Source organism: Falco rusticolus, chromosome 2 (assembly GCF_015220075.1).
Source record: "Falco rusticolus isolate bFalRus1 chromosome 2, bFalRus1.pri, whole genome shotgun sequence".
NCBI lineage: Eukaryota > Metazoa > Chordata > Aves > Falconiformes > Falconidae > Falco > Falco rusticolus.
The window spans coordinates 120,438,320-120,452,517 of record NC_051188.1 but is presented as its reverse complement, the minus strand read 5'-3'; the positions used below and the strand labels follow the sequence as shown (position 1 = coordinate 120,452,517).

The window sequence follows — 14,198 nt, the reverse complement described above, 5'->3', positions numbered from 1 at the left end:
CACTTGAGACTAAATAATAAGATTTTTGGCTATAAACTGGGGGCTCATCAGCTAGAAGTGACAAGGATTAAAATGGTAGAGGATGCCTGTGACGTGTGGCGTGGTGGGAAAGGCCAATGCAGTCCTGTGGTGTGTCAGAAGAGAGAGGGAGGACTTCCATGGTAGATGGACAGAGGTCGATGCTACAGTATGAGCCCTCAGGAGTATCTATGGACACCTCACACCCCGGTGCCTCTTGTTTGAAAGAGTAACTCAGGCTGGAGCACGTGTGAAGAAAGGCCACTGGCATGACCAAGGGGAATGATGTGATGCCCTAGTGTGGCGTGCAGTAACAGGGGACCAGGGAGCAAGCCTTCCCAAGGAAATAGCAAAGGCAAGGTGGCTGCTGGTTCGTTAGATGGATCTTGTCACGTTTCTGAGTGCCATGATGGTAGGCTGCCTGCAATGGCAGATGCCACACCATTTCTCAAAGTCTGCTCCAGCCGTATGTTCCTAAGCAAAGCAGCTGATGGGATGGGAGAGGCCACTGTTTATTGTTATTGGTGCACAATCAAAAGTAGAGCCTAAATGCACCCTCATTTCATAGAGAAATTTTCCAAACGTATTAAAGCCCGCCAACTTGTTGCCACAGACAAAGGTCATCACCACACATTACCATCACAGAGAGAGGAGCTGTAGGCATCAGGTACTGTGTGATCTAATCTGCAGCGCAGAGTTGTCAGTGTCTTTTCCTTTTATGTTCCAGTTTCTGATTCTTCAAAATAAAAAGTTCAGACAGAGTAGTATCTTAGCCAGCAAAAAACCACCCAAAGGGCAACCTCCTCCGAGGTTGCGTCAGAACTTTAAATGATAAACCAAAGAGGAACAAGTGCTAAATACTTAAAATAAGTTTGAACTGCAGCAAAGTAACGTTCTCCTGTAGGTCAGCACATGTACTGTAGCAGGACTTCAGCATTTTCTGTTCAGTAGGTGCCAGTGTTGTTAATCTTACTATAATGATGCTTTCAGAAAGTTAAACCATGAATGAGTGTAATTGCAGAATGATAAGAATTATTTGGCATTTCCATGTGCTCTTGGAAGTAAGTTTTTTTGCTACTGCCCTAGATTGCAGGTATTAAAAAGCAGGTTTAGTGGAGGTTGTGACCATCCAGTTGAAATGTTTTTAGGGGTTCCTAGTAACAAAGGTATGAACTATGAGCCCTTTTACTGCAAGAGCCCAGCTCCTTGCTGTACTGCAGGTGGAAGCTTCCAAGTAATGCAGATAACAAACTTTACCAACAGCTTTAGATCACCTCTTTTTCCAGACAAGACTAGAGGCAAAGCTTCTCTCCAGCGCTGCCTTTTCCTCTCCATCTCAGCCAGCCAACGTCTCCAACTCGGGGCTCTGAGTTTTCAAGTTTCTGTTTCTCAGATAGTGCAGCTTTTTGATTTTGTTATCTCTTTGTTTTGGTCTTCACTTTTTCCAGAAAACTGTTGGTTAGGATCATGGAGCTTCATTTTTAAAAGTACCCTGAAAGATTTCTCGTGGTGGATTAATTATAGGTATGTCAAAAGTGGGTAGAAACATTTAAGAAAGTTCAACTTTCATATACGAAACTTTCTGTTCAGCCATTGTAAGTAATGTGTCTTCTGCCATCTCAGAAATCGGCATGGAGAATCAAATTTGAGGGGAAAAAAAATAACATTAATGATGGTTATGATTTTTTTATTGCTGTTAAAGTGGGTTTTTCAGATGATCAGTATTTCCCTGCAGGGAAAGTTGTTTTCCTGCTTGAAGCGATACAGAGCAAATGATGCAGCCTGGGGACTCCAACCTTCAGTATGGGATTGAATGACTGTAGAAAGAAGTGAGAATTGGTCCCTGACATACCCATAACTACACAGTCTGTGGAATAAAGAGACTGGAATGTAAAAGGCAAGAAACGGGCAAGCCTTCCTCTCTCATTTGGACAGTAGGTTTTGCACCGATGCCATTGGCACCATTCACTGCCTGCTATTTTTTGCTGGGTACAGCAGTATCTTTCCTTTTCGCCATCCCTGCCAGTAATTGCTCTGTGCTCAGTTACGCTCATTCTTAAAACCCTGCAGTAAGAAAGCCTGGAGAAGAAAATTCTTTGTGTCCTTTACAGTAACGATTATCAGTGTTATGTCTCCCTCTCAAGCAACATCCCCTTTAAAATCACTCTCCTTTTGGAGCAGTACGATCGAAGCTTTCCCCTGGCATTATTAAGCAGCACTCAATAACCTGCTACTTCTTTCCTGTAGAAGTACTGGTGTAGTCCTGGTTGAATCCTGTGTTTTTTCCAGGCTCCCTCTGTGTGCTTTTTTCCTTAGCTAGGATATCTGTGCATGGGTCTGCTCCTCTTATGGCTTTGCTCCCCTCCTCTATTCCCTTCATGATGCCTCTCTTCCAGGTAAACATTTTTCTCTCTTTTAGGGGTGTCTTCTTCAGGGGGTCTTGACAACTACATTTCCTCGTGCATTTGCAGTATCTGTACGTTCATAGTGCTAATGATCCATCTGTGCCAGCACAGGGGTTGCCCGAGCCCATCACAACACAATAAAATACATGAGCAAAGGCCACCGCTCTTCTAGTTAAGAGCTATGTGGCTGGCAGGCTCTTAATGACAGATGCACGCCCTCCTGCTAGCTTTTACGTGTCTTCGTCGTGCTACTTCGTACCCACACCAGAAACTATTTGGCACTGCTATTCTGCTTTGCTATGCTCTCCTGCTCGTCTCTTACCCGCGTTACGATGTTTTTCAGGTCTGTGTAATTTTGCAAGATGTTTCACACACACCTCCTGCTCGCCTGCTCCAGGCACCAGAACTGTTTCTTTCCCACCACAGCACTGCCTACAGCGGCGCGATGCCGTGAGGGGAACCCGATGCTGGTAATATGTTACTTATCTTTGCAGTGGGGTACCTTCAGTTAAAGAAGAACCAGAACGTGGATGAAATGGATAAGAAATGGATGTTGTTCCAAGGCTGGAGAACACAGACAGAAGCCACTGTTTGCTGCGGGCTGCCTTGGGTCTGAGATGAGCGAAAAGTTGAAGAATTAATGAAAAACTGCAGATTGCACAGAGCCATAAAACCAGGTACGTGATTGTGTCCTTGCTTGGTCTAAGCACTACTAAAACTTTGATTCAGTATATCATTTGAGTTCTGTTGGAATACTTTGCACATGAATTAACAAAGACAAGCATGTAGACAGCCAAGATTTATTAGTGAAGTGTGTTGAGTCTTTACTTGAGTTTTTTCTTTTTTTCACAGTGTAGCAAGCTTTTTCTGAATCTCTATCCTTTCCAAAACACTAGGTTCAAAAGATTCAAGCCTTTAGGAAGTATATGAACTTTTCTTTACAAACCATTCCCGTTATTTTTCTTCCCATATAAATATTTAATTTCCATGAACACATAAAAATTCTTTGATAAGAATATAATTGCCTCCAAAGACTTGGTCAGAAGTGATTAAAAGGATAACTCTATAATACAAGGGCATCTGAGATGTATTAATGTTGAGGGGGTATTTACATATTTTAACTGACACAGCGAAGTTGTCTGAAACACAAGTCAGAGATCAAACTCTATAGATTGAAGTCACAAACATTACTCAATAAATGTCAACTAGCACCTTAAGCTAGACCCCCTCCACAGCAGCTGTCACCTTTGACACTATGCAGTGCTCACAGTGACAAAGCCTAAATATTTCTTAACGTATTCAATAGTTCATAATGCCACCGGCTCACATTTATGACAATTACTATCAGATGAGCTCTCATTTCTATTCGGAGAGGCAAAGGGCAAGGTTCTGAGAATGGCTAAAACGTGGAGGAGACACACCACACCACCCCCCAAACTGTTTTATTTTCATCTTGAGGGAGGTTTCTCTGAGGCAGGTGGAGAGCCAGGCTTTGATGCAGCAGTGCTGACCCCTGGACCTGGCAGGGGTTTATGCAGCTACCTGATGCGGGCAAGGTCCCTGCGGATGTACCTGTCCTGGATCATACATTGCAGCATGGTGCAGGGTGAATCCCAGGCTCTGGGAGGTGAAGGTGAAACGGAGACCAGTGCTCTATCAGCAGCTCCTGCTGTGCCAGATGAAGGGCACCTTCATGGCAGGGATGGAAGAGACGGGGTTGGTGTACAACCTCGTGCTCAAGGCTGCGGTTTTATTTGCCTGTTCTGTGTCCCGTGGTACCTTAGAGCAGAGGCAAGCGTCGTTTGTCTTTTGTTTGTTTGACAACAATTTATGTAAAGGCAGCTTCCCGTAATGTTTGTGCAGACCTTTAGCTCAGCAGTGGGGAAGATAATTTATTGCAAAACAAAAAGGGAACAAAGTAGAAGGTGACTGTAAAACCAAAAATATTGGCAGGGGATAGACTTGTACCTGAAAGTACTCAGGGCTTTTAGGGTACAGAATTTCAGGCTGAGAGTATCTGTATCAGTGTCTTTCCAGTAAAACAAAACCATACCATACTTCTTCTGTGAAATAAAAAGCAAAAATAGCTTCCACAGAATACCATCCTGACAGGGTGGAGCGGAGACCCTTTGGGAGGGCTTTGCACCAAGCACAGGTTCTCTGAGCGAGGTGAAGTTCAATGGATTCAACGTCCAGCTGCGTGGACACAGACGTGACGGTGCTGCAGGAGAGGAACTGCAGCTGGTAGGAAGCGAACCGCACGCTGCTTCTCCCTCTGCACCTCTTTGCTTTGATGGCACTTGTTAGTGGGAGACTTTTTAGGCTGCCCATCATGGTCATTGGGCTCACGAAGAAATTTGCAATGTGGGAGTTGAAAACATGCCCTTGTGGGTGGGTGAAAGGAGGTCTGTGCAGGCGCTTCGCTGGGACCTCAAGGCAGTTAAGCGCCATGCGGTGGAGTAAACTAAGAGAGGCAGGATGCTGGTCCCACGCCTGAGCAAGCATCTTCAGATCAACCAGATGTGAAGCAGCAGCCCAAAGCTCTGCACTGGTGACCTGGGGAGTGGAGGTGCCCCCCCGCAGGCAGTCGCTGCAGTTTCCCCTTGGCAGAGGTGGCCAGCAGGTGAGAGGCGGCCGCTCTCCCAACTGCTCCCTGTCTGGAGGTCCCTCTGGGAACCCCCTTCTGAGGCAAAGGCAAAGAGGTCGGGGGCTGTGCTCCTCCTCTGCCCTGCTCAGGGCTGTGTTTAAGGGGACCTGTGAAGATGGCTTGCCCTGCACTGTTTGACAGAAGGGAACCGGAAAATTGGGAAAGCGCAGTGGCTTATGGCAGGGTTGTACTTTTGCTACCCAGGTTTGGGGCATTTCTCCTCTCAGCTGACACTTGGTACATGACCAGGGTAGTGTGGACCAAGTGGCATGAACGAATGCGATAGAGATGCGTGCTCGTTCAGTGTGCTGGCAGGCGCTCTGCCGGTAAGCTCGGGGGTCAGAGCTCGGCTGTGAGGCACAGCGTTGTAGCAATGTGGGATTGTCAGTGAGGCTCCAACAAAACTCCCTGGGAGATGTGCTTGTAAAACTTTCAAAATCCTTTGAAGAGATGTTGCTGATGGGGAGAGTTTTTCATGTAACATGATAAACTTTGAGGAGAAGAGCGTAGACTCACCTTTGTTTTCTTTTTAAGCTGGGATTGACAAATATCTTTTATATTTTACATATGTGTATATGTAATTGGTGGCATGGCAGACTGCCATGTGCTTGAAAACATGCCTTAAGCACTGATAACGGAAAGCATGTTACACAGGAGATTACCATTATCTTCTTAATTCCAGGAAAGAATAGTCATAGCTTTCTTTTGCGTTTGGAGTCTGCTCCAGGGGCAGTACCTGCAGGAGGTAGGCTCCCAAACATGCTGCTCAGCAATTTGCAGTTTTCATGCCTAGTGGCCAAAAAGGCTGCCCTCAAGACTGCGGGTCTTCTGACTCCTGAGAAGGTCTGCACCCACTATCTCTGGCAACAAAGCTGTGCTTCGTTAGTTGTTTGATTGTTTAGCACTCTGCTATGAAGGCAGCTATGGCAAGGGGCTTGAACTGTGCAGCTGCTGTCACCTGAACATGGAGGTCTAACTGAGATAAATCACCGCTACACACTTTTGGTCAGGGTAATTTAAAGGATGATTCAGGAGCTCCTGATGTCAGCTGCTGAACAGGTAAAAAGTCTGTATTAGGTGGACTTTTGACTCAGTCTGTCTATCTCAATATAATTCAGAATCTTTAATCTAAAAAAGCCTGCTACTTAATAAGCCAAATAATGACAATGCCAGAGATGCCTCATGATCTCATGACTAAACACTTTCATGTTCAAGGCTGTGGGACTGCAGCTACTGCTTCCGCGCGTAACAAAATATCAAGAAACATAATTACACTGGTAAGTGTGGCCATGCCTCGTGAAGGATTTTAGGCTGGATGAGAAGTTTGCTGCTGGAGCAAAGCTGCCCGTCCTCGCTTCCCATGCTTTGATCAGCCCAGGAGAGCAGTCTTGGGTTGCACAAAGCAGGCACCTTCCAAGTGAACAAACCCCAGCAGCGTTGCTCCTGCAGGACTGCAGGAGCTGTGGGCATTCAGCCCACGGGGGCAGACTGGGAAGAGCTGGCACTAAACCTTCTGCCCCACAGGTAGGAAGTGTTAGCACAGCTTGCTCTCTACAGACCCGCTGCTCGCGGACCTTGCTAATGCAGACACAGAATATACGGCACCTCCACGGTTCTGGGTCCAACTCCATTCAAGTCACTGCAAATGCTTTTGACTTCCCTGAGGTGTGGACCAGGCACCTTGTGCCCAGCCTTGCCCAAGCGAGCGGTTTGAGAGGCTCTGGAATGCACGTAGTGGGTTGAGAAAGAGAGGACAGTGGCTGAAACCTGAAAGGCTAGATGCATCAACACCTTGAGAGCTTTGTTTACCTTAAGCTCACCTATCAGCTGAAATGGCTACCTGAGATCTGTTGAATGAGAACTCTTAAATCACGTATAAGCAGGAAACTTCCTCCTAGCGGCTGATCTGCTCTGCTTTGAGGCATGAGTATTAGAAGGCTTCTAAGATGTATCTGTCAGTACAGCTTGGCAGTCCATCCCGAGATGCTTTCAGAGGAAAGACTGCCATGTTAACTGCAATCAATTTAGACTGATACACAGTGAATAAATGTGTTTACCTGGCATTTTTGGCACAAACGTAAACTTTTTTATTAAGTATGTTCAATATAATTGTATAATGGCATATAGCATGCAGTATCAGTGACTTACTGGAAGTAATCCTGGTTCTATCTTTTTGTCCTTAAAAATAGATATAATGTTGTAACTTTAAAGCAAAACTCATCTGGGAGTTACTTTCTGTCTGTTGTGGATGTGTGATGAAAATCCTGAGAGCCTCAGAAATTGAATGTTGGCAGCTGTGAGATTGGATGCAAATGTGAGCCAAAGCAGCTGACACAATATTGCTCATATCTCACATGCCACTGCTGAAAAAAGTGTCATAAAAATGAATCACCTCTTCCCTGACATTATTCATGTTGCCTATAATCTCCATGCATACAAAAAATAAAATCAAAATACACAGAAAATGAAACCAAAGGAAAAGGTGACGTTTCGACTGGTCTGGACTGCTTATCTCTTAACACTGGTGTGCAAGAAACTCCTCATGAATGTGATGGGGGTTACCTGAGCCCTCAGGGGAGTTTTTGTGAAGACCTTCCTCTGGCTGAACTCACGCTAACATTCCATACGATTTTCATCCGTGTGCGCCTGGAGTGACCTTCAGTCCCCAGCCGGAGTGTTTGAGCGCTGGAGAGGGGCAGTGGAGGGGATAAAGCCTCCCCATGAGCAGCTGCAGTTAAAATACTCTGCACTGCCCAAGGGACTGTTCCGTCCCATGTTTGGGCAGTTGTGGTTGAAAATAGACATGGGAGCCTGACAAAAGGCAATTTTAGGAAGAGGGTCTATTCTATGCCAGTGAAGTATTTTAATTCTTCCAGGGGTTACTGATCACTTGTGCTGGGGCCCTTCTCCAAATCATCCCAGGGGAGGACTCTGCTTTTCCATGATTACAGAGAGCACATAGAGATTCTCATCCCTAGACCACAGTCGCCTTTGGTGAACAGGTGCTGCTAGGTTTATTCCGCAGTGGAGGGAAAATGCAGCGCAGAAACTATGAAGCACGGGGGAAGGAAAAGCATGTGGGGCCAGTGATGCACTGGCGGCACTCACCCAGCCCCACTGCAATCATTCAAGATTAAGAGGAACTCCTCATGGAACAGACCTCCAACTAGAAAAGACCTTGCTTTTCAGGAGAATTTTTGGCTGACTGGTTCACACGGGTACTACACTTCTACTTGAGAGATTAGTTCATGCGCAGAGGCATAATGTTACTCTGTGTGCCTCTCTGAGCCCTCAGACAAAATGCTCCTAAAATGCCACTTGTGCCATGGTTGCAAAGCTGAGTCTTCCACAGCTGGCGGCAGCTCTGCCAGCTGCAGGTGGATGCGATAACAAAGAGACTGGCTTCTGAAGCTGGAACCAAACTGCTAAATTACCCTTTCTTCTTTTGTCTTGCTGTGTTCGGCTACCCACTGATTTGCTCAGCATTGCTAGAAGCCTGGGCATCTTCAGCCTGCAGCAGAGCTTTCGAATTTTGATAAAATCATCTTGGTGTGTCAAACCTTATCTGTCAAGGACTTTCCTCGGTGCTGGAAGATGCTGTTGTGTGCTGACACACTGCACAAATATCACTGTTCTTTCCATTGCTGGTAGGTTTAATATGTATTTCTTTAATCCTGCTATTTACTATGTCATTGCAAGCAAAACCTACCACAATATACCCAGAAATGGCTGAAGTTTTCCACGTTGGAGATGCAGTCATACTTTCCTCAATCTTATACAGTCTACATACAACGGAAGACCAGCCTGTGGTAACGTCACCATGCCTGATAAGACCCCCATATCTGTTCTTCCATATTAATTTAACTTTCTGAACAGGCTGTCAGGTTTGCTGTTGCAAATTCTGAGTTTATGACAGCTGGTCCAAACGCTGTTCGTCTTACAGCAGGCAGCCTAATTCACCCTCCCGGTATGAAAGCTACTGCATCACTCATTATCGATCTCAGTCTTTGGCTGCCTGATAGTTCCCTCTCCTAAACTATCAGCATTCTCTTTGCAGACCAATTGTGTGTTGGTACCCATTCAAATATTACATCAGAGCCCTTAAACATTGGTTCCAATGCTAAGTGAACAACCTTGTCATACACAAACTCTTGGCCTTCCAGTGGTGATCCTCCACTGAATGCTAAAAAGTCTACTCAGGCACACACTGTTGATTCATCAAAGAAATATAGGATTTAAAATTATTTTAAATCCTGTTTTAGAGCTCTGAATCTCATGTTTCTCTGCAAATAATGTCATACTGGACTTTTTCTTCTAATCTTTAGGATTTTAATCACAAAATTTCTTCTCTTGTTAACTGTCATCAAATTGTAATGGGCTCAGGCTTTCTAAACACTTAACAGTAATGATAATTGTAGTGAATACAGTCCATCTTCATGTGCGTTTTTAATGCCAGTAGAGTAGATTTCTTTGCGATAACAGAAATTGTTATAATGCTGGCTGAATATGAATGTATTTTCTCTATAGTATATGTGCTAATACATTCCTAAAATTAAATTGAAAGCATTTCAGTTTTTAAACCTTTTCAAAAATTGAAATGTACTGGATAATACAATATCTCTTATGCATTATAGCACACCAAAAATGCTCAGGCATTCATACTGCTCAATAAACTGAATTTACTAGCCTTATAGAAAAGCACTACAGAGTTTTAATAGAAAATGGTAACTTTTTTTTACATGCTTTTGAACCTTCCTATATGATGTAGTGGAGCATGAATGCTTGTGGGAAGATGGCTCATAGCTGCCGATGGGATGGGACGGTTGCCTGGAGTTGCACTCAGCAAAGCATTTAAGCGTGTGCTTGTACGGGGGTGCAAGCCGTCCTGCTGAGCTTCAGTGGGAGGGGGGGTGCACCCCTCTCCTACCGGCTGTCGGGGCAGGGGGTTGTGATACATGGTGGAGCTGTGCCGCTGCTTCCTATGCAGCCAAACCGAGACAGCAAAACATCCTGGCACTGTGATGGGTTGCATGCAAAATTTTGGATTTTGGAACTTGTCCATTTTCTGCCATCCCATTCCACACCCTTTAACTTTCAAGCAGTTTGGTGTTAGGCTGCTCCCCTTTCCTTGCATCGGCTGCTGAGGGAGCAACCCCAGCCCAGGGGGTCTCCTGTGGCTGCAGTGGTTTCTCTCCATCTGCATCGGACGGTTGCAGAATAATTTCAGCTGGCCTGGTTCAACCTCTGGCTCCAAGCAGGGCAGCCTCAAAGCCAGATCAGATCACTGCGGGCCCTGAAAGATCAATAAGAAACACAAAGTCAAGCTGACAGCATTTTTAGTTCTCAGTGGTTGCTGCAAAGGGAAAGTCATTGCTGGTACTGGTTCTCAGACTACTGGAAACTTGCGCAAAGGCTGAAAATGATAGATCTAACAATTTTCCAGTTATTGAAGTGGGTTACTAAAGCCTAAGCTTTGCAGTCTACCATGGTTTTCTTCAAGGGGAGGGTTTTCTTTCTATGGAAAACATGCATTTCTGTTTGAATGCAGCTTTTGAGGGAAGGCTTTTTGCCAAAATTAATTGCTAAGTAAAATATACTCCAGCAAAGGCCACCTCCCTCCAAGAGAACTGCATCCTCTGTGGAAATCAGTGTGTGTGTGAATATTTGACCTAACAGTCCCTCTGCAGCCCTTCCGGTCATGGGCCGGGCTGGCTGGCAGGTGTGTTGGAATGATGGCTGGTTGTAGGAGGATATATATTGCAGGTGAAGAATTGAGGAAAAGCCTAACGCAGCCTCTCTCCCCTTGCAGTTCATCCCATGCACATAACAGCATCGGGCTCGGACGGCACCGTGCAAAGCGTCTGTCCTCCCTGAAATTTCCCCTGGCCAGTGGAGCTGTTGCCTGCCAGCTGCACGGAGCCATGTGAGGGCTGGCGGTGTCTCGGAGCGTGCAGGGTTGTGGGTGCCAGCCTGGGAAATGTGGCACCCATCTGCTTCGGGAGGTCAGCGCTCGCTGGTGCGAGGAGCCGGCCACCTTCTGGTGGGACCCAGCTGGAAGGGGGGAGAGAGCACATTCCATTCAGGAAAACCACTGGACAAACCGATATCTGCATATTGCAATCTATGCACAGTATTGCATTGCCTGCTGGGATGGGGGGGTGAGGGGGGGCGGGCATGTGGTGTTTGAAGCAGTCATCACACAGGAAAGGGGGCTGCTTGGTCTCCCTCGTTCCAGGAACGCTTTCACTTTCTTTTGCAGATTCCCTGACCGGATCCCTGCAGCACACCTCACCCCCCGGGCTTGAAGCTGAGTGCAGGTGCCCGGGTGTTCCCTGCCCCGCACCAGGGGGAGGGCTGATCCCGCACCCCCCCGAGGCAGCGGGACGGTCCCCAGCCCTGGAGGGGACCCGCAGCCTCCGTGGGTGCTGCTACCGGGCGTGGAGGGTGTCTGCGGGTGTCTCACCCATGATGCGGAAATGTTCCTCCCAGCGGGGAAAAAGGTAAACCCAAGACTTCTTCCTGTATTTCAGGCACTCAGCTTGCATTAGTTACTGATAAAGGTCGTGCATTCTGATAGGAATTCTTCAGAACCATCTTTTTTTTTAGAAAGATTTTTCTAAAGAACACAAACAATTGCATTCTTATCTGGCACCATACCCCGTGTGCAGGAGCCAAAAATAATTGCACTGACTCCTCCTGGCTTCCCTTTTGAAAAAAACCCAACGGCAGCCCGTTGTCTGCTCCTTCTCAGAAGTCAGTGGGAAAAGTTGTGGAGATGAGGAGCACGGTATGCACCAGCACGCTGCTGCACTCAGCTAACAAACAACAAGATTCATGCTTTTCACTTTTGGTTTTGGGAGCAATCGCTTTCAGAAGTGCCTTATTTAAATGGGCCCATAGCGGTAAATACAGCACAGTAGCAAGATCTCATCATCTTTTAATTTGTCCAGCCCTGCAACAGGTAGTGTAGATAACAGTCGCGAACTATATGTGAAGCAAGCGCATCTCTCAGAGTAACTTTATTCTGCCACAGTTTCAGTTATTTTTAGGGCAAACAGTTTTATTCAGTTCTGCTTCCTAGCTAGTACATTTATGCTAAATACCTTGAGAAAACAGAAGCCTCTATCAGAGCTTTTCTAAGATGCCAAATATTTGCAGTGTTTGTAAATACACTTGCTGTGTAAGTATGTATCTATCTATGTATGTGGAGATGTGTGTGTGTGAACGGAGATGGCTCTGTAGTAGCCAGGGCACCGAGGAGTGTCAGCAGGCAAGGCCATTCCTGCTTCCCTCACTGGCAAAGCAGAAAGTCCATCAATTAGCCAGTGCGATGGAGCTGTGGGAAAATACCCTTGTAAATGTAAGCTGCTGCTAATTACTAAGCTGCCTTCAGAGGCAGGTTTTAAACATGCAAAATCCATAACAAAAATGGTGTTCCCGCTCCTAGCGCTCCCCTTATCCTTCTTCTCCCCTGCTCTCCCTGCAAAGGGAACTACTTTCATGTTTTATTTATTTGTCAAAGAGCTTTGCGTAATGGGTCCTTTAAGTCCCCTTGATGCTGACATCTTTGCATCACTTCAAAATAGCATGGGAAAATGATAGTGTCCTCTTGGTGCTGGGGCTCAGCATGAAATTCCTGTCACAGCATTTGTTATTGCAGCATTTCTCTGAGCTCAGGGATACTGGCTGGCAGGAGATTTCCTCTCAACAGAATTTTTAATTTTGGCTCCATGCAGAGGGCTGCGGGCGAGGAGCCCCGCCGCTGCCTGCATGGGGAGGGGGGCCCGGCTCAGCCCCCAGGCTAGCTCAGCTGCAGCCACCACGGGCTCCTCAAGAAGGGTTCACTTGTTGGGAGGAAGGCGAGTTGCAATGAGGAGGAAAGCACACCGGCTTTCCAAAACTGCTGCTTCTTCCACTGAAGCTTCTCGCCTGGCTGTCTCATGGCCTGTGGGAACTGCTGTGCCTCTGCTTCAGGTCTTCTCCTTCCCACCTGTGCCGGCTGCTTGCTGCCGTGCCCATGGGCTGGGAGCCGGCGCTTCGCAGGGCACCCCTGGCACAGCCGGTGTTGGGGTGTGGGTAACAGCACCCCATGGCAGGCAGCCGGCGCAGGGGCTGTCATTTACTTCTGTTACATGGAAGCTTTTTTCCATTGTAACTGTCCTTCAGGGGTAATTAAGCAAATATATTTTCCTCCCTTAGAGGAGTATCTTTGAATTTGCATTCAGGCCTTCAGGGTTGGTTTTATGTGTGGAGCCCAGATACTTGCAGTCATCTTCAGAGACCTCGCTCAGTTACACTGGTGTAACACCATTGCGTCTGACGCAGTTACTGGTGTTTTACCAGGCACGAGGAGTGAGTCCTGGGCTCTCCTCTCTCTCTGCTGATCTCCAAATGATGAGTCAAACAAATGCTTCGAAGCAGAAGTAGTAGCCATTTGTTCATCGGCAGTGCCTATCAGTTTCTCCCAACAATGCACATGGGTGTTGTTATTTTTTCTTTAACTTTTTTTTTTTTTCCCTTCTCTGAGCAGTCCCAGACCTTCCCATACCAATAAATGTGAGTTATACATCCGTCTAGGATTGGGAGAATATCAAAAGCGCCTGGTTCTTTATTTGTTGTATCTGGCTCTGTTCCAGGCTGCTGATTAATTTTGATGATCCAGAATCTTTGGCAATAGAGCACTGAAAATGTGAAAAAATATACAACAAAATATATTGAAAGCAACTTGAAATGTCAGGTAGAATTCAGTGGAAATAATGTACCCATCAAGGGAGATTAATGGCATTTCTACACAACACTTCACTTCTGCATTCTAGATGGGCAAATAACCCATTACTCTCACAATTAATCTTGGCTACAGATGTGGATACTCTTTGCATCTGACAACATCTGCTCTCCCGTGTTTTCCACCAGGTGTGTGCTTCTCTTCCCTTTTAATTATTTCCTGGAGTCCTTCAAACTGCCCTTTTACCTTCAGGCACCTCCAGCTCACCAGCATCTCTCTTTTGCAGGTGACCATTCCCTTTCCTCATTCCTTTCTTTTGTGGTGTGGAACGTACTTACTTCTGAAAGGATTTCTTGGTCAGGCAGGGTTATTCTTTTTGTCTGGGATGGGAAAGAAATGGCGC

General features: G+C 46.2%; 1 long non-coding RNA gene across 1 annotated transcript; it reads left to right on the top strand.

The window, feature by feature from the left end:
- Positions 1 to 2,931: 2,931 nt before the first annotated feature.
- LOC119142661 lies at positions 2,932 to 14,067 on the top strand. The gene is made up of 3 exons (XR_005102383.1): positions 2,932 to 3,100; positions 11,330 to 11,570; positions 13,984 to 14,067. It is a non-coding gene; the product is annotated as an uncharacterized LOC119142661 (long non-coding RNA).
- Positions 14,068 to 14,198: the final 131 nt, after the last annotated feature.